The following is a 19,010-nucleotide window of genomic DNA, read 5'->3' on the forward strand; positions in this document are numbered from 1 at the left end:
CAGATGCCAACTGAATGGAATTAAATACATTATGAAACTTTGAGTATTAAAATGTCCTGAACTTCAGATGTTTTGATAGTGCCAGGGTGATATGTGTGCACAGAGAGAAGAAACTAAACAGCCTACATATTTCACAGTCTTGTAAAACAGTTTGGTTTAAATACCGTTGCTTTTATTACAAGTTTTTGTCTTTTCATGTTCGTGTTGTTTGTGGAAATTTAATATTTTACAGTAATATTGCCAAGTGTGAAATAATTTTCTCAAGGGAACAATAATAATTAGAAAATAGGTTAATCTCTCCACTCTGATACCCTTAACCAAGTTAGATGAAAAGAAAAGAGATGGAAAAAGGAATAGAAGAGAGGAAGGACCAATAAGAGGGTAAAAATAATCTCACTGTAGGAGATGTTACCCATGCTTTGTTTGTATTCCTTGGCCCTGAACACTTCACTATTTCCTAGCCAATTTTCAGCTACCGGCATCTTTAATTCTGTGTTCATGGGCTTTTTGTGACAATAGTGGAAATCTTCCCAGCCAACCAAAGGCTACTCTGCCCAGGGCAGGCTGCCAGTGCCAAGGAATTAAGACCCCTCCAAACCTTTCCTTCAATCAGTGACTCTCCAGTGTACAAATACCCCAGCTCCTCTCCTCTCGTCTTGACCGCCATAATTCCAAGGCGTCTATTTTACATGACTTCTCAGAGCTTGCCTGCAGTAGTGAGCTCCAGAGACCCATTGTCGTGGCTGGCTTAATAATTCACCCTTTATTGACTGCCTTCCAACTCTGTGTCACATCAGCACTCTTTCTGTCCTTCCTGGGATCCTCTGCCAAGTAAACCATTTGAACTCATATTCTAGTCTTAGATTCTGCTTCTGGTGGACCCCAAATGAGACAACTACTGTTTCTGTTCCTAGCAGTTTGTCTCTGGACTCCATTCATCAGAATCATAGCAGCTTCTATTATTAAGACCTATATCAGTTTTTGTTGATATTGCACTTACCTGAGTCATAAATTCTCTCTGATTTGCCCAATACCCATGACAGTTGTTTCATAAATATTTTCAGAGTGTAGACTAACTCCACAAATGGAAAGCTTGTGCTTGCATGCAGTCTATGCTTACTAAATGTTTCATCAGATGAAGTGTGATGATTATGCCCTTGGCAGTGGTAAGGTCTTTATCCAACTTTTAATTATGTCCAGAACAATGGCAGAATATGTAGGGCTTGAAGCCATCTGGTTAAAATCCACCTGCTTACGCAGGTATTTCAGAGGAGAGGAGAACACATTATCCATCTTAGCATCTGGGAATAATTCATCACAGAGGCCAACATGCAAAATCAGTCACTCTGGATGCCTCATCCCTTTCAAATGAGAAGGATTTGGTTTCAAGCGCTGGACATGGAAGCTAAGTATGTAGTGACTCAGTTCTTAAGAAATGTGAATATGAGAGAGGGAAGTTTTTATCACTCAGAGTGCCGCAAGGTGAGAGCTTGATGGAGTTTGGGAAAATGTGCATAACTTATTGGATGGACACCTCTCTCAAGTGTCTTAAAGCTTAAAGGATAAATAACCCATTGAGTTTTCACTTGGTAATATGTCCCAAGGCTGAAAGTTTGTGGCATATTTCAACAGAGTTTTTTAATGGAAAAACAATAATTCTCTTCTTAAATGTAGCCTAAAGTGAAATGGAACTCCAGACCTATGTGCAACAGCTGGTGATCACATGATATTATTAGATGGCTCCTTTTATCTCAATCTCAGTGTCCCCTGGGTAGACAAGAAATGGGAAAGGATAGTAAAAATATACGTATATGTATATGTTAGAAAAACAGTAATTACCCTATTTGGCCAGTGATACTGTGCTCCTAAGACTAATTAAAGTAATATAGGAAGAGTTCATGGTAGGGAGATCAATGGATTGATGCATTGTAAATTATCTAGTAGATAATTCAGCTTCTTACTCTACTTAGCAGATAATGTTTTCTTTAAGTGGCCTGTGCTCCAAAGATGACCTGCAATAACTTTTATATACTAGATCAGATCCATTGAACCCCTAGATTACACTGAAACTAGACTTTTTCATTAATTCATGCAAAGCAGCCTATTGAAACTGAATTCTTCTGGCAAACACAAAAGATTCACCTATCCACCAGTGGTATAGGCTTCAAACTCTCATTTATTTCTGATTTTAACAAAAAATTTTGCATTTTCATCGTCTAAAAACCATAGAAATACATAATCTGCAGCCACTGAACTACAGTTAGTAGATGCAAGTAGATACATATAATGATAGATATTATTAAGAGGACCTTGATAACTTAACACCATGTTCCTTCTGCATTTCCGATATTTGACAGGCAAACTTATGTCTGATACTCTGATAGACAATCTACCCTCTGATCAGTTCAACACCAAGCAGAAGAACTTCTCTTAGCTCCAGTCTGTGCTAGGTAGTAGGATGGTAAGTCCAGAAGCAAAGAAAGGATATGGCAGGATCCTGGTCTGCAGTGCATTTAAGGGCTTTCTGAAGAGAGAGGACTTTAACTTATAAAAGACTATCAGAATTTTGCGAAAACAGATAGAAGCACTTAAAACTCTGATCGTCTATTGGATGTTGGGCAGGAGGGAGGAGGGAGGAGGGGGCGGGTATATGCATACACAAAGAGTGCAATGCGCAGCACCCGAAGGATGGACATATTTGAAACTTGGACGTGGTGGGGGGGGCAAGGGCAATATACATAACCTAAACATCTATACCCCCATAATATGCTGAAATAAAAAAAAAAAAAAAACTCTGATTGTGATAAACTGATGAACTCTGATGGCAGGGACTTGTCTAATTCAATGGCTTAAATGAAGTGCCATGTTTCCTGCCAGTGAGTATTCAATACCTGCTTGTCCACTCACAGAAAAACAATGCTCATTACCTAATCTTAGGAAATTCATTGAAAGCAGAGGCTGAGCCTTTGTAAATTCCCAAGATTCTTCTCACATGTTGTGGGCTCAATTAACATTTCTTGTTATAGAACTTTTATTGGTTGGTGTTTGATCTCGTTATCCTCACCACACAGTAAAGCCACAAAGTCAGCTGAACAGGGGGTATGCCAAGTATTCAATTCTCTTTTAATCAAAGCAAAGATAGATTTCTAGTAAAATTTTTTCTTCAAACCAATTTTTAAAGCTTATTACTCAGGGGTAAGAATGAAAGAGATAAGCTATGTTTATTTGGAACGTCCTACTCTTCCTCTCTTAGAACATTGTTCTGAGGTTCATGTAAAAAATAATAGACACTAATATTTGATCAGCCCCTCTGGATGTACCCACCCAAAAGTTATTTTTTCAGTGCACATTTTTGCTGTGGCATGTTGTGAAAAGTGGTACTATCTCCTGAAACTCATGTTATTTAGATTTGAATAGTATCGAATGACACCACAACACACTATGCCAAAGCTAAAACCCAAACCTCATTTCTGACACTGCATTCTTCAACATGGCCTGTATCTAAACAAGTTCTGTGCATTCCTCCTCCCTAATGCCTCTCACATCTGTGTTCTTCTCTCCATCCCCAGTGACAATATCTTAGTTTGGCCACCATCATATCTTTTCTGGATCACTGCCCCACCCTCCTAAATAATCACCCTACCTGTATCCTTGCCACCACCATCCCCTCCAAACCACCCTTCAGAGTCCCAACAAGGTGATTTTTTTTTTTTTGGTTTCCATGTTTTATTCTTAAATCCTGATTTCTTTGAGCAGTTAGTGCTGAATATATAATTATTTTAAACTTAACTATGGCATCACTCCCTGATTTGCTGTATTATGATCAGCTGTGAATCTGATTGGTCTGAGACTTTTGATTGTTGGGAGATTTTTTATTACTGATTCAGTGTTGTTGCTCATTATTGGTCTGTTCAGGATTTCTATTTCTTCCTGACTCAGGATTGAGAGGTTATATTTCCAGGAATTTATCCATTTCCTCTAGGTTTTCTAGTTTGTGTGTGTGTAAGTTTTCATAGTATTCATGGATGGACCTATTATAATTAACTATGGAATCACTTGTTCTTCCCCAAAGAGCTATGCTTTCTTTTTCCCCAAGGATTTTCACATCAGAGTCTCCTCTCTTCTCCTTCATTCCTTGGTAAAGCCCTGCTCATCCTTCAGGACTCAGATTGCATGTTTTGTCTCATCCTCTGGTGGCTTTTCCTGGCTCCCCCACCCTCAAGACTGGTTTTAGGATCACTTATGCTCTGGGAGCCAGTGCCCCTGTGCTAATAGATTCTGCACAGCACTGACCACACTCTAATGATAGCAATTGTCAACTTGTTTGTTTCTCCCACTGAGAAGTCAGGAACTGTGGCTTTTTTCAGTTACGCACTCCTAGCGGCTGGTACAATGTTCAGCAAATATTTACTGGACAAATGAAGTCAAAGTTGTGAAGTTATTACACAATTGGTAATTGGAGAAACAAGAATTCAAAAACCAGCTCTTCATTACCATGTGATCCAGTAGTCCTTCTTCTGGGTATATATCCAAAGTAGATAAGATCACTACCTCATAAAGATAACTGGATTCCCATGTCCATTGCAGCATTATTCACAATAGCCAGGATATGGAAGGAACCTAAGTGTCTATTGATGAATTAATGGATAAAGAAAATGTGCTGTATATGAAATATTATTCAGCCTTGAAATGGAAGGAGATCCTGCCATTTGCTACAACACGGATGAAACTGAAGGACACTATGCTAATTTAAATAAGCTAGATACAGAATGAAAAATATTGCATGATCTCACTTTTTTGTGGAATCTTTTGTATTTCTCTTTATTAATTTCATGGATACTTTATGGAATAATTATAAAATATACCATGTTTGAAATCATAAATGACATTTATTAACAAGAATTTGTGCAGCAATAACGAAAGTTAATGTACAATTTACTGTTATCTTTTAGTGTAACAAGAACTGGTTGAAAGTAAAAAATGGGACTTCTCACTTTTGCATATAAGGGAATAGATAAAATTGTTGAAATAAATTTAATTTCACTAAGTGATCCCCATTTACTATTTATATAGTTAGAACAGCCTTGTATTTTTATATACATAGTTGGAATTACCCATCAATAGCGCATGGAATGTTCAGTCTGGCCTTTTGTAGGGGGAGGAGAGAAGGAGATTTTAGAGATTAGGAAAGGGCTACAAAGTGGGAAGCAATACAGGAGATATAGCAGACAAGGGAGGAAGAAGTGGAGTATCTGCTTCAGTGACAATTTACATGCTGAATTATGCTGATTTCCCTGTGTTCTGCAATGCTCGTTAAACAGGACTCTGCTGATGTTCTTATATGCCATGTACCAGCCAGCATGTTGATTTCCACTACAACGCCTACAAATAAACTGCTTAATTAAAATCTATCATAGGAGAGAATGGCTTATAGCCCACTCACATTAGCTTCTCTTCTAAAAATACTCAAAAATTCCTCCTAAATATTTGCCTGTGTGTTTTATTTAGAAATAACATGGATAAATATTTGAGAGAGTATTGCTAATGATAAAGAAAAAGTGAACTATAAAATATCTCTAATGACTGCTTTAAAATCCTCACCTTTCAAATAGAGCTGATTAAAAAGAGAGAGGAAAATGTAAGATAGCAGCGGGTGAACTCTTCATGGTGTGTGCGTGTGCACACGTGTGCGTAGCTGTCTATGTGAAGCAAATCATATTTGCAAAACAAGACCCATATCTGCTGAGTAGAAAAGAGCCGCATTCAACAGACACATCTGCCAGAAAAATCTGGGGTTGTAATTTTGGTTTTATAGTCCGAGAATGACTAGATTGCTTTTAAAAGCACTACTTCTCCAATGTTTTTATTCCATTCTTTGATCAAACATGTCAGCCAAGGAAGAAAATGGTCATTTATTTCTATTGAAAGCAGAAAAAAAAAAAGAGATTTACATTAAATAGCAGTCATCACAACGTTCATAAAATTTCCAACTATTTATCAACATGCTTGGTTTGCAACTGCAATTTACTTAATCGGATTTGTGTCTTCAATCACACTGCAGCTTCCATACTGGAGGCGGTAGAGTTATTTCAAGCTATGGGCAGGCTGGTCAAATGTGCATATGGCTGTGTAATTGTCAGAAAATGTCCTTGTGTCAGATGGGGCCATGCCTTATAGTAAAAACAATCCTGTTAGTGCTTCTGTAGCATATGAGTAGACAGCTCCACTTTATTAGTGAAATTATACTGGCCATGGATGACTGGCTGTCCTGATCATTTGCAGGCCAATTGTGGAGCCATTGATGGGGTCACTGGGCAGCCCAATCCAATTCAGGCATTAAGACAACTGGAGTAACCAGGCTGTAAAATGGTTGGTCTGGTTATTTCTTAATGATGTAATTGGATCGACACAGAGAGATCCAATTAATTGCCAAGCAATTGGTGGCTATGGTGGGCTCACTGATAAGCTCAGCTGTCAGTGATGGACTTGAATTGACTATACAGCTTCCTGATCAATTGTATAATTTGCTTTTACCAAGCTGGGGATTTGGTAGTATTGATTCATCTATGAAACTGACTCGTCATTGAGCCCATAAATGAATCACATATCTTAAGAGCGTGTGTGTGTGTGTGTGTGTGTGTGTGTGTGTGTGTGTGTGTGTGTATTTGTTTATTTTTCTCAATTACAATAAATTTGTGAGATAGCAGTAATGTATAGTGTCATTTTAAGATATGGCTATTTTACCTTGCCTGAATAAGTTTCATTAGAAAATGTTCTAGGCTATTTTAGAGATCTGTGGGACAATTCAGTACTTTCTAGAATAGGGAGGGAAATATAAGCTTGAATGAAAATTGTGTACTTAGAGGGGAGGAAATAAAAGTATTTTTCCTTCATCTTTGCATGCCCAATCTGAGAGGTTCACTGCATAGATACCACAGCCTGTTCATGACATAGCAATACCAGATACTCTCCTGCTTTGCTGGGCGGCCTGTGAAAAGAGCTGGGCACCACTGTAGCCTTGCATGAGGAAGTAAATGATTGCTATGATACTTCTGAGGGCAAATATGGAGCCAGTGAGTGTTTCTGCCCCCACCCATCCAGAGAAGCTGCCCATGGGAATTTTCCTTTGAAGGAAAGACTTAGCTCCTCACACAAGCTCTTCTTGACCAGGGCATTTTTGTGGACTCAGTTCACTATATCCACCACTCAACCATGCCTGCAATAGACAATAAATGTTTGTTGAGTAAGTGATGAATAGTATTCTTAAAATAAATTTCTCTCTCAATAGTTGATGCCAAGTAAGTATAAGGAGGTAGATAACTGTTGCATTTTTACTTGTGTTAAGAAAAGAATAAATTTATGAGTTGGAAGTGACTTTTTAGGTTAGTTAGACCACCTGTGATTTCCTAACAACGGTCCATTGACAGGTACCAATCTTTGAAAATGTTCTCACCAGGCCAAAGTAAACTGAAAAAAACATAAGAATGATGATTTTGAGAGATTAAAGATGTGCACAAGTTCTTTATCATGACCCACACTGAAAGGTGGAGTCCCTTTCTCTTAAATTTGGAAGGACCCTGTGACTGTTCTGCCAGTTTAAGTCTACACTTTAGGCAATCTAGAAGCTTCTTCCTTCTGTGTTGGAATGCTTGCTCTTGGACCACTCCCTTCCAGAATATAGACCCATACTGTGAAAATCTCAAGCCACATGGAAAGGCCAAGCATAGACACTCTGGTCAAAGGCCAAAGCTGAGCCCCTGGCCAACTGCCGACTGATTTACATTGTGACCCACGCTGAGCTTAGTCAACCCATATAATTGCAGAGAAAATAAAATGGTGTTTTAAGCCGCTGAGTTTTGGGGTGGCTGGTTCCTAGCAACAGATACCCACAATTATGATAAGTGGTGAATTAGTTGCCTTAAAAATAGTAGAACTTTTCCTTTGGATGGATGTTTCTTGCAAGTGATTTTCTTCTTTAGAAACTATTTTCAAAGGCAACCATCTTCCTTACAGATATAACCTTCATTGGGCAGTTAATGGAGTTATAACAAAACTCTTCAAAGATAAGAAGAAGAACAATAGTATTTCAGAGAGTGTCCCTTGGCCTCAGACTAATTTTTCAGACTAAGGATATCCATGAGTTATAACTGATTCAAAAGGAGAGTTGGGGTCTTTTCAATAAATATTAAGGGACATTATTATATTGAGGATATTCTTTAGACAAGAGGATCATTAAATGCCTCAGATACCTTTTCGTAGTTAAGAAACAAAATATTCTGCACAATCCTAGCCTTCATAGTAAATAATATGAAAATTGCAAGAAGTTTCTTCAAAACCTATCTTAAGAACTGGTCAGGTATGTTTGGTAGCATTATCAGCTGCAATGGAAGAGAAAAAAATGCTATGTTTATGTCTGTACCTTTAAGAGAAGATTAGTAGTATTTTCCTTATTCATTGCCTTTCCCTTTTTTGCTTACAGAGATGTTGAGTGGGAGTGTCTATGGAATTAATAAATGGAATCAATCATTCAGGAAAGTGATCAGCACATAATAAACTCTTAACAACAGACTTGTGGATGCATTGACTACCTTTCATTCTTATTGGCTGCCAAGGCAACACTAATTAACGTTTTGCATAAAGCAGTGTGGTGTAGACATGGCTCTGAAATGTGCATCTTCACAGGATTGGAGCAAGTTCATCTGCCTGAATGATTGACAGAGTTTCTGAGCCCAGGATGTGTGGCTTCTGGGGGCTTCTCAGAGGGATTTCAGCTGGGTGGTCCATCTCAATTATCACATTAATGCCAGGCTAGAACAACGGCCTTGAGGCCTTTGTACATCACCAGAGGGGGTCTGGAAATACAATGTTTCAGTCAGACAGGAGGAATAAGTTCTGGAGATCTATTGTACAGAGTGATGACTATCGTTAATAATGATGTATTATATACTTGAAAATTGCCGAGAGTAGATTTTTAATGTTCTCATCACAAAAATGATAAGGATGTAAAATGATGAATGTGTTAATTAGCTTGATTTACTCATTCCACAATATATGTGTGTGTGTGTGTTTATATATATATATCAAAACATCACACTATATGCCATAAATGTATCCATTTTTCATTTGTCAATTAAAAAATAAATATGGATAGCACTTAGGTCAGGACAATTGGGATCATTTCACATTGCCTTGGTTTCTTTTCGGTTATAAGTGTTTACAATCTGTATTAAAGTAGAAGAAACTTGGGTAGCCAAACTTAAACTTAACTTCCCTATGTGCCAGAAGCATCATTTTCTCCCCTCAAAATCATCAAATTCCACTCTATTTCCATTCAAAGATGCAAGGTGACGAATATGCTGACATTTGCTCTTGAGGGGAAGAAAATTAGATTTCTGCCAATTTAAAGCCATGAACAAATGTCAGAATTAAGATGGGTTTGGTGGATGAGTTTGCAATTCCACGAGCAAAAGCTAAAATATTTTCACAGGTGGTCATTACTGTCCTGTACCACAATGTTCCCACTGTTACCTTGGGTTCATTGGGTACAATCCACAGGGCCATCAAAAATATGTTTTCTGGTTTTCATGATGATACTTTAAGTTGTTGAGCATTAGCGGTAATATATTACCTGTGTTCAGCAATATTCTGTGTATGCTTTTGTTGAAAAAGTATTTAGCATACGGTAGGCACTTAAATATCTGTTGAATGAATAGCAAGAATGAATGACTGGATTATATGCTTTAATCTCAGGACATACTTTAAGTTCAGAAATATTACTATAAACGGCAGCCTTTCAATGATTGATAAATACCATAATTTGTTTTAGAGAAGAATGAGTATTATTTTAAGAAGCTGATGTTTCCCCTGCCTATTATTTGAAAGCAATTCTTCTCCATTATTTTTAATGATTATTCAGTAAACAAAAAAAATTCCTTTTTCCCAAGTCAGTATTTGAGTGGAATAGACTGTTCTGGTATTTATCTGATTATTAAAAAGAAAAAGAACAACTGAAGTTGAACTTGGGGTCAGAGTGGAAACATATTTAAAGGGAAAGGATATTACTTTTCCTCAAAACGATTCCTAGAGTTTAGCCTCTGCTACTCAAAGATACTTCTTAGCAGTTTATTCTCATCCTATACTCAAATTTTACTATTTCCTTTAGCTATAAGATATTTTCCTGCTCTCCTCTCCTCTCCTCTCCCAAAAAATCCACGGCAGCAACTTGTCAGAAACACAGCCCATTCTGTGTTGTTCTACTAGTTCATATTTTAGTTAGCCCCCAGCCACAAGCTAAGTAGAATCATTTACTGAAAATGAAAACATAGATTTAAAAACAGAATAAAACAAAACACGACATCATTCAGACAAGTTGTAGAAATCATAAATTATATTTAACATAACTATAATCTCCTGGCCCCACCCCCGTGACCACAAAACTGTTCTAAAGATTCTCCAGCGTACTCCAGTTGGTTTCTCCTTTCAAAGGCCCAAATTCTGGAGAGCTCATCTTTGATCCTCTTTAAATTGTATTTTGTATTCAATAAATTTATTCATTCACTCTTCTTTCTTCCATTTGTTCACAAACCATTTGTGGAGGGCCAGAGACACAGAAAAAGAGCTCCCCATGGTCAGACTCCCAGCTCCTTTGGGTGAGGGACATGGGCAGTGTATGTGGGTAAGTGAAGAAAAAATGACATGATACGCGTTATGACTAAGCTGCCTACACAGGGGCAATGTGAGCATACAGAAGAGAGGGGACTCATTCAGCCTAGAGGAGCATGGTGAAAACAGGAGTTGAATCTTGAAGGATTATTGAAGGCAGAACTTTTTAAAGAAGGATGAAGAAAAACACTTTCCAGCTTCAGAACAGCATATGCACAGCAGCAAGGCAAAAGCACAGAACATTCCCAAATCCGCAGGCAGGTGTGTATGAGTGGAATGTAGGATTCAAGGGGACTGATGAAAGGTGCCAGACAATTGAGGACCTTGTATTCTCATGAGAGGGAGGGTAGTGGGCAGCCATCCGAGGATTAGGGGACCCATTGCCATAGTGGACACTGTGGGTAGAGATCATGCCCGGGACTAAGTGTTTCTTCTTTATGCATGCATATTCCAAATGAAAATGTTCCCAAATCAACGGGAACTCACATGGAAATAGAGCAAGGCGAGGCGAGAACAACATACAGAATTTCAAGGTGGGCCTGCTTACACAGGATAAGTGAAAGCCTCTTAAATCTCTGTGAGTTGACACATGCCAGGGCCAGGAAGACTCCAATCTGCCATAAAGCCTTTGAAATATCCAGGCTGGTGTTCATACATAAAGTCCTATGACCAGGGTTTTATCTTTGTCCTAATACCATCCATTCATATATCCATGGGTGATGCCGTTTGTCAGAAGAGACTGAGGAAGCCCGAAATGACAGAGAAGAGGGGAGGAAGTATCCAAAACTGTGAATGAAGACTGCGAAAGGGGCGCTTCTGCTCATTGACCTGAGAGGGTCCTTCTATTGTGTGTGGGCTTACAGAATGAAAGAGAACAATGAATCTAGGGTCAGAAAATCTGAGCCTATGTTGGTTGTTATTGGATACGGTTTCTTTAAACCCCTGTTTTCCCAACTTAAAAGTGGTATCATGAAAAGGAAATAACATCCATGAAATGAGAAAATGTATATCAAACTCTTTGCAAACCATAAAGCACTATGCAAATTAAGGTGATTATCATCTGTGTTATAAATACATAGGTATATAGACACACTTTAAAAGTTGATTTCTGTCTTAGAATATTTGCAGTGTGATAGTAAAATAGGACTTCTTTTCGAGGAAGGACTTTGTTGGGCTATGTAGTCTAATTAGACTGTGTGACTATATTTAAAGACAAGTATTCATATTATTTGGTAGTGCTATGGTTTAAATATTTGTTCCCTCTAAAACTCATGTTGAAACTTAATCCTCAATGTAGCAGTATTGAGAGGTGGGGCTTTTAAGAAGTGATTAGTTTGTGAGGGCTCTGCCCCCATGAATTGATTAATCTATTCATGGATTAATGGGTGATCATGGGAATGGAACTGGTAGCTTTATAAGAAAAGGAAGAGAGCCCTAAGCAAACATGCTCGACCCCTTCACCATGTGATCCCTGTGCCCCCTTGAGACTCTTCAGAGAGTCCCCACCAACAAGAATGTCTTCACCAGATGTGGCCACTCAACCTGGAACTTTCCAGGTTCCATAACCATAAGAAATAAATTCCTTTTCCTTATAAAAACAAGTTTTAGGAATCCTGTTATAATCAACAGATAATGGACTAAAAAGGAACAACATGAATTCATAATGGAAATTTTTGAAGTATGAAGACATCAGATGCTACTAAGCCGAGGTCTCCAATCATGTCATTAAAAATTATAACACCCTGTATTTTTTTTAAAGTGCAGCATATTACAGGGGCACAAACGTTTACGTTACATATATTGCCTTTGCCCCAGCCGAGTCAGGGCTTCAAGCATGTCCATCCCCCAGATGGTGCACACTGCACCCATTAGGTGTGAATATACCCATGCCCCCTTGTCCCCTGCACCTGCCCAACACCTGATGAATGTTACTACTATATGTGCACATAAGTGTTGATCAGCTAAAACCTATTTGATGGTGAGTACATGTGGTGCTTATTTTTCCATTCTTGTGATATTTCACTTAGTAGCATGGGCTCCAGCTCTATCCAGTATAATACAAGAGGTGCTAGATCACCATTGTTTTTTGTGGCTGAGTAGAACTCCATGGTATACATATACCACATTTTATTAATCCACTCATGTATTGATAGGCACTTGTATTGTTTCCACATCTTTGTAATTGTGAATTGTGCTGCTATAAACATTCTAGTACAGATGTCTTTTTTATGCAATGTCTTTTGTTCCTTTGGGTAGATGCCCAGTAATGGGATTGCTCGATCAAAGGGTAGTTCTGCTTGTAGCTCTTTGAGGCATCTCCACATCACTTTCCATAGAGGTTGTACTAGTTTGCAGTCCCACCAGCAGTGTATGAGTGTTCCTATCTCTCTGCATCCGTGCCAACATTTATTGTTTTGGGACTTTTTGATAAAAGCCAGTTTCACTGGAATTAAGTAGTATCTCATTGTGGTTTTGATTTGCATTTCCCAGATGATTAAAGATGTTGAGCATTTTTTTTCATGTGTTTGTTGGCTGTAGTCTGTCTTCTTTTGAGAAGTTTTTGTTCATGTCCTTTGTCCACTTTTTAATGAGGTTGTTTGATTTTTTTTCTTGTTGATTTTCCTGAGTTCTATATAGATTCTAATTATCGGCCCTTTATCGGATGTGTAGTATACGAATATTTTCTCCCATTCTGTAGGTTGTCTGTTTGCTCTCGTGATAGTTTCCTTGGCTGTGCAGAAACTTTTTAATTTGATCAGGTCCCCTTTATTTTTGTTGTTGTTGTGATTGCCTTTGGGGTCATCTTCATAAATTCTTTCCCTAGGCCAATGTCTGTAAGATTTTTTTCCAACATTTTCATCTAGGATTTCAATGGCAGTGATCCCAGAGCTTCCCTGTGGGTGTTCTTTCATGGATCCTGATAACCATAAGTCATCTAGATCCCCCTTGCAAGGGCCTTCAGCCCCTGCCCAGCTCAGAAGCCACTTTGTGTATTTCTTCTCTGACCTTCCACATTCACAATTTGATCTTCTCTTCTTCCTTGACATTAATTAGGTCATGCCCAAGATTCCCTCTTCCCTCTCCTGGCCTCAGGACCCCGTGAACAGCCCTGGCTATTGTGACTCAGTAACTGCTCAGACTCTGCCTCTGGAGCATTAGGAGCTGAATAGCTAAACCAGTTTAGAGTCCCAGGCCTTTGTCCTGGAAGCAGTCTTGCTAAAGAAAAATAAAATCCAGCTCCAGGTGACCTATCCTCAACTCCTGATTTCATGTGCTGATATGTTTGTGTTGTTTAGCAAACTCTCACAGAAAATGTTATCTAAATGTCACACCGCTATCTCAGGGGTTTGTCAGACTTAATATCTAAGCCTTAAACTGAGACTAGAGCTGAGAACCCAGATTATTTCTGCCTACATATGTTCTTTGTTGGAGCTGCATGATTTGATTTTATCCAGTGGTTCAAAATGGAAAAAAGTTCCAATACTGAGAATATTGATGTCAGCAGCCAAATAATATGTGAGGATTGCATTTTCATTTTCTTGGTAGTCCTCGTGTGTGTGTATATGTGTTGCATCTCAAGGAGCACCAAGATAGAGATGAGAGAGGGAGGCTTACTCTGGGGTGGCCACATCCCAGGGTCTGACCCTCTTCCTGGATGCTGTGATATGTTGCCCAGATCCTCCCATCAGTGCTAAAGGAGACTGCCAAATAGGAGACAATGAGGCAATCCAAATGCTGGCAATAGCAGAAAGCTATTATCAGCCCTGGAATGCAAGGAACACAGGTGGCAGTGCTGTTACCAGCCCAAAAGCCATGGTCATCATACAGGAGCTGAGACCACAGAGGGATGATGGACTGTCCTGTATGGGCTGGAACCTCAGAAGATCCACAACTACTACCAGAGGTGCCCATGGAACAGACAGAGGAGAGGGGAAGAAATGCTTCAGGCATTTCTCATTCTTAAATTGCCAGTCTCCTATCGTAATTCTCCATTACAGGAAGGTACAGGGCCAGGGTAACCAAGGGCATGTGGGTCCCTATGATAACAGCAGAACAGGGAATGGAGTTGAGGGCAAACAGCCAAACGACACCTTCTAAATCAAGTTTCTGAATGTGGAGCCTGGAATCTCCATTTTCAACAAGTTGCTCAGATGATTCTACTGTGCACCAACATTTGATAACCTTTCCACAACATCGAGCATCTCTTAAATTTCTAGGACCTCATACAAGGCCACACAAGGTATAACTATAGCCACCAATTCTAATAGTAGGAAGATAGTGACTTTTGTTGCCTATCCTCCTTCTCTGATTTTTTAACCAAATATAAATAAAATACATGGAATATATGACAAATTAACACAGTAAAAAATTTCTCCCTTTCGCACAGTTCCTTAGAAACCATTCACGTGGAACCCTACAGTAATCTGAAATATACAGAAGAAAATGAGGTGCAGTTACTTCAAATTAGCTCTGTAATGTAGTACAACTATTTCCAGCATTCATCATCGTTAATGACTATAATTGATGGCTGAAAATAGGTCCCTCAAATGAGAATAATGTCCAAAATCACATGAGCACTAATTGTGAATTGTTTAGCCAGTGAGCATGGTGGCCAATGCACCCCACACTTTGATTTCTTTCTTCATTTCAGCTCTGAACTGTACTTCATTAACTCTTAAGGTTTTAGACTCTCCCCACCCCCGTTTACCACACATGGTAATTGTTATATATGGAAATGTTCTATGTGTGTTAGGGGTGTGGGAAGCAGATTCACATATTCCAGTTTAGTCCAGTGGGATTCTATGGCAAATCAGCTCAAAATGCCTAAGGGAAGGATGCTGCATTGGCTTTAGTTGTTCCTAATAAAAGGAACTGGGAGCTGTGTCTTTCAGTGTTTTGAGTTTTTATGTAAACGAGGAAAGGAAAACAAGAAGATGGAATGAGCATAGCAGAGAAAGATATATTCTTAAAACAGGGTCATTACTCTTTCTAAAAAATAAAGCTTTGGAGGAGCCAAGTGCTTGCTTTACCAAACAGCATTGACTCATTTTCATCACTGGAGAGTCCCAATAATATGCATTTTTAAAATAAGAAATTAACATCATTATAAATATATTTCTGTTTTGCTATTTCCCAAATTTGTCTCACTAAAAACATGGCCGGTGGTTGATGACTGATGATCATCTGGAGTCAATCATTCTTCTTGTCACCAGTTTCATGGTATGATACAAACAAAGAGGAGGCCAGGATGTGTAGTAAACTGTGTATGTTTCTAGTGCCTGCACTCTCCAGATGACCTTGAGTAACTCCGATTAAGGCCCTGGTCTTCAGGCTCCTCAACTAAAATAATAGGATTTGAATTAGATGATCTATCCAGCCCTTTGGAACATAAAATTCAATGAGTCTATGACATGGAAATTTACCTGTGCCCTGTAAAATTAAATTGGATCTTGTCTTCCCCACTTACAGTTAGTCATGCCGAATTATTTGCTATTATTTAAACATATGGCATATTTTCCGTTTGTACCTTTGCTCAAACCCAAATCCCATCACCAACAGCCAGGTATGTCTTCATTTCTTAAGGCCGAGATCAAATCCCAAAGCTGTCTTTGCCTTATCCATTGCCTCATTTAGAGTCATCTCTTCCCGCTTTGTGCTCCCATAGCTCTCTCTGTATATGTTGCTTGAATGTCATCATATACAAGTGTGTCTGGTTATAAGTAATGTTTGGGTGTATTAACTCCTCTACTTTGCTAGGATTTCTCCCATGATTATGATTTTATCTAACCATCTTCATATCCCTGAATGTTGGCACATAATAGACACTCTGATGAATTGAATAGTTTTATAGATTTCCTTGCTTAGTTAAACATTGCGTTTTGTGGTAGCCTGCCTCAAAGATGGCCCCAGTGGTTTCCACCTCCTGGTATTCATGACCTTGGACAGTCCCTTCCCATGTTGAATCAAGGCTAACTGGTAGGTCAACAGAATATTGTGGAAGTGATGATATGTTACTTCTGAGGCTAGATTATAAAAGGTTTTGCCGCTTCTGCTTGGTCTTTTTGGATCTCTCACTCTAGAGAAGGCACCCTTCCTGCCGTTAGAACACTGAAGCAACCCTGTAGACAGTCTCAGTTGACGAGGAACTGGAGCTTCCTGACAATGGCCAGCACCAAATTGTCAGTCATGTGAATTCCCAAGTGGTATTCACGTGAGTGACTGTTCAAACCTTTCAATCTTTGTCAGTCCTACAGATGACTGTGGCCCCAGTATCTGACTGAAACTCCTTTGGAGCCCCCCAAGCTAGAACCTCTTAGCCAAGCCATTTCCAAAGTCCCTTAGAAACTGAAAGATAATAAATAATTATTATTTATTAGTAGTTTTAAGCTACTAGCTATTGGGATCATTATACAGCAGTATATAACTAATACAAATTTCTTCCTCCCCCGTTTTCCATGGGAGGCAATATTATGGAGTTTAGAAAAAATGGGTCTGCCATTGAAATCTTGTCTACTATTTAATATTAATAATGTATTAATATGAATTATTGATGTTATATTAATATACTAGTAATTTGTTAATATTAACATATTCTAATTAAATATCCAAATGATTGGTGGGCCATTAATGAATTAGTAATAATATCATTAGTAAATTATTAAAACAATGTTTTGATGACAATCTTAATAATTATTAATATTAATTATTATACCTACTTGTAACTGAGATATTGTTTTCCTTATTTGAACGATGAGGAAACTGAGGCTTAGACCAGTTAATTTCTTCTAAGTCAAACAACTATTATAATAAGATAATGAGCCATGAATCCAGGCAAAATCTGTCTTATGCATCATAAACTAGCACTAGAGCTTTGAATTTCTTCAGCTACATGATTGGTACAGCGATAATTAATGTGTAGTAGTCTTATGAGGGTTAAATGAGATTCCACCTATAAAGTTGCTTGTAGAATACCTAGAAAATGCACAAGTAATCAGTGTCATTTTATCTGCCTTCCTCCACAGTCTGCTCTGTTTCTACCAGAGTGAGTCTAACCCAGGCCATGAGGTAGAGCAGTGGGCAGCAGAAACTTCTGGTGGGAAAACAGACCGAGTGTGCTTTGGCACAGGACGCCAGGTTCTGGAATTATGCAACTTGTGTGACTCTTCTCCTTCCTGTGGAAGAGACAAAGTTTCAATTCAATCTCTCTTGCTTTTCTTAAACTGGGAATTGGTATCCAATAATAGTAATGCTTTACCTTTTGATAGTACTATGGAGATTACAGAACTGTTTGCATTTTCTGTTGGGGAGAGGGTAAACGGACTTGATGCAGATGTGAATCCTATGGGCCATGGGCTGAGAGTTGGAAAGTATTTGTGGCAGCAGACCCCTTATGATCAACACACATGTTCCTTCCTTCAAATCTTCGTCTTCCACAGAAGCGCTCTCCTTACAACCGATTCGTGGTCGCAGAATGGAGTCATAGGAGTCATTATCTAAGCAGTATTTTTTTTCTCCTTTATTCACAATCAAGGCATGATCTTTTTAAAGAGAGAGAGATAAAATTCACCCCATAAATCTACTGAGCCTAGTTCGGTTTCATGTGGTTAACCAAAAAAAGCATTCACTTACCTGAATATGTATCTCAATTTTAAAATAGTTTCTATAATTTTATGATAACTTGAAATGCTCATTTTATTCATTTACAAATTGCTTTCAAAGAATAAATGATGCATTGAAAGGAATTCACTATTCATAATAGCTTTGGTGTGTGAATGGCTGGTGGACTTACCACTTTAACATGAACTGGCAACAGCCCCCTGAACTGAGCAGTAAGAACAGCAATGCCAAATTATGCAAAACCTCAAGAGTTTTCAAGGAAGCAATATGGGTCTAATCGGGCAGAAACTTAGCAAGTAGACCACAGCTATTTCTGTAGAAAGACCCCTTATGTACTACAGAGATCGTGCCTATAAGGGTTGCCTTGCTAAATGGAAACCATAAGATCCGGGCCTCTGAATGTCATTCTTGAATTAGAGCAGTATAGTGGCTTGGCTGGAACTCAATAAGGGTATCTTTTTTCTTTGCAAAAATATAAGTTGCATGCGCCAACACACGTATGTACTTGGTCTGCGTGCTCCTCTTTAAGTTACTAAGACATATAGGTTTGAATGGACAGGACTCTATTATGGTAGACATTAAAGAAAGATATTAAAGAAACCCTTTTTAACCTTTAAACAAGGTTAAACACCCAGTGTTTCCCAATACTGTTTAACCATATAAGCCTTTTTAAAAATGTAATACACTTTACGATTTGCTCTGTGGGACTTGTTTGGGTTATCTGATCTAAA

General features: G+C 38.5%; 1 protein-coding gene across 1 annotated transcript in view; it reads left to right on the forward strand.

The window, feature by feature from the left end:
• The window catches only part of MACROD2 (MACRO domain containing 2), a 2,082,072-nt gene that overhangs the window by 1,856,151 nt on the left and 206,911 nt on the right, over positions 1-19,010 (forward strand). The gene's annotated exons all lie outside the window — the stretch shown is intronic.

Source organism: Propithecus coquereli, unplaced genomic scaffold (genome assembly GCF_000956105.1).
Source record: "Propithecus coquereli isolate 6110/MARCELLA unplaced genomic scaffold, Pcoq_1.0 Scaffold153, whole genome shotgun sequence".
Lineage (NCBI taxonomy): Eukaryota > Metazoa > Chordata > Mammalia > Primates > Indriidae > Propithecus > Propithecus coquereli.